Genomic DNA, 1,870 nt, shown 5'->3' with positions numbered 1-1,870 from the left:
GCAGGACAAAAGGACAAAGGTCCTGGCTCCTGGGCTTTGATCCTCAGACACCAGGCTCTCTCTCCAGAGCTGGGGTCATGCTGTCTCCCAGGTGCAGCTTCTAGTGAGTTCAGGTGTCCACAGGGGTCTCTGAACTCTTTACCTTTTTCTATTCTCTGTGGACTCACTGAATGTAAGAATTTTCTTTTCAATACATTAAACATATCCACTATGTTCATTTTTTTACTGTGGTAAAATATAGATAAATATTTATCCTTTTAAGCATTTGTGAGTGTACAGTTCAGTGGAATTAAGTATGTTCGGAATGTGCAATCACCACCACCCAAAGCTTTCTCATCGTGCCAAACATCAACTCTACCCATTGACCAATAGCCTGTTTTCTTCTTCTCCCCCTAATTCCTGGTAACATCTGTTCTACCTTCTGTCTCTAGGAATTTGCCTGTACTGGGTACTTTGTATAAGTGGAATCATACGATATTTGTTCTTTTGTGTCTGGCTAGTATCCTGTGTGCAATATTTTCAAGGTCCAGCCATGTTGTAGCCTGTGTCAGACTTCCATCCCCTTTTTTGGCTGAGGAATATTCCATCGTCTGTTGAGACCACATTTTATTTACCCATTTATCCTTTGATGGACACTCGAGTCTTTTCACCTTGTGTCTGTTTATTACTTTTCTTTCCCAAAACAGGAAATATACTATTTTTGATTGGCCCATGCAATTTTAGCACAAAGGCCTGGCAACTTCCCCCTTTTCACTACTGAGACACAAAACTATTCAGTCTACACAGGGAAAAAAGAGGAAGTTTCTTACAAACACGGGCCTATCCATTGAGTTAGATCAATTTCTTTCCTATAATAATTTTATAAACAGGCTTCATATTAATTTTAAAGAGATCATAGTACTCAGGCAAAAGTGTACCAACTACACCAAGCAGTATGGCTGTAAACGGGCAGAGTTGTACATAATCACTTTCACTTGGAAGTTTCTTTCTAAGCCAACTGATTTTGAGTATCTATGTTGCAGTCTCTTTTGGGTGGGGGCACTCTGTAACAATTCCCCCTCTCAGACTTAAGACCCTTTATAATCTTATAAAGGACAATGGGCAAAGGTCTCGTGCTCCTCTAGCTGCTTCAAGGTGGACATAGTCGTTGTCCTACCTACCCTAGGGTCCAGAAATTCCTAGTAAGAGTTGGGGTGTGGAGGGGAGGGTGGCCTTCCCACATGGGGAAGGATCCTGCAGAGTCCAGGTCAGTTGGCTGTCCCCGGACAACAGTGTGCTTGGTTTAACAGGCTGGCATCCTTGTTGTATTCTGGGGGCATCTATGTTGCAATCTAGTCCAAGAAATTCTGATTCAATGCTTTTGTGGTCTGGTCTTCCCAATGCAATTTTTTTATATTGAATTTATTGGGGTAAAATTGGTTAATAAAATTATATGGAGAAGTATAGTAGGAGGAAGTGGGGTAAAATTGGTTAATAAAATTATATGGAGAAGTATAGTAGGAGGAAGTGGAGTACATAGGAAGATATTGAGAAGAACTATATGCACAACCAATTGGCATGGACTAAGGGGGGGACAAATGGAGGGAGGGGCCGCTGGGTGGAGGGGAACAAAGGGAAAATAAATTGGGACAACTGTAACAGCATAATCAATAAAGCATAATAAATAAATAAAATCATATGGGTTTCAGGGGTACAAGTCTATAATATATCATCTGTATATTGTACAGTAGTCCCTCGCTATATCGTAGTTCACTTATCATGGCCTCACTGTATCGTGGGATTTTTAAAAATATTATATTTAATTATCTATCGCAGATTTTTTGCTATATCGTGGGATTTTGTGGTACTGTATACGTATGTTGTTAAAGTT

Source organism: Furipterus horrens, unplaced genomic scaffold (genome assembly GCF_987537825.1).
Source record: "Furipterus horrens unplaced genomic scaffold, mFurHor1.1.pri manual_scaffold_13, whole genome shotgun sequence".
Classification (NCBI taxonomy): Eukaryota; Metazoa; Chordata; class Mammalia; order Chiroptera; family Furipteridae; genus Furipterus; species Furipterus horrens.
Note: the sequence above shows the minus strand (reverse complement) of the source record.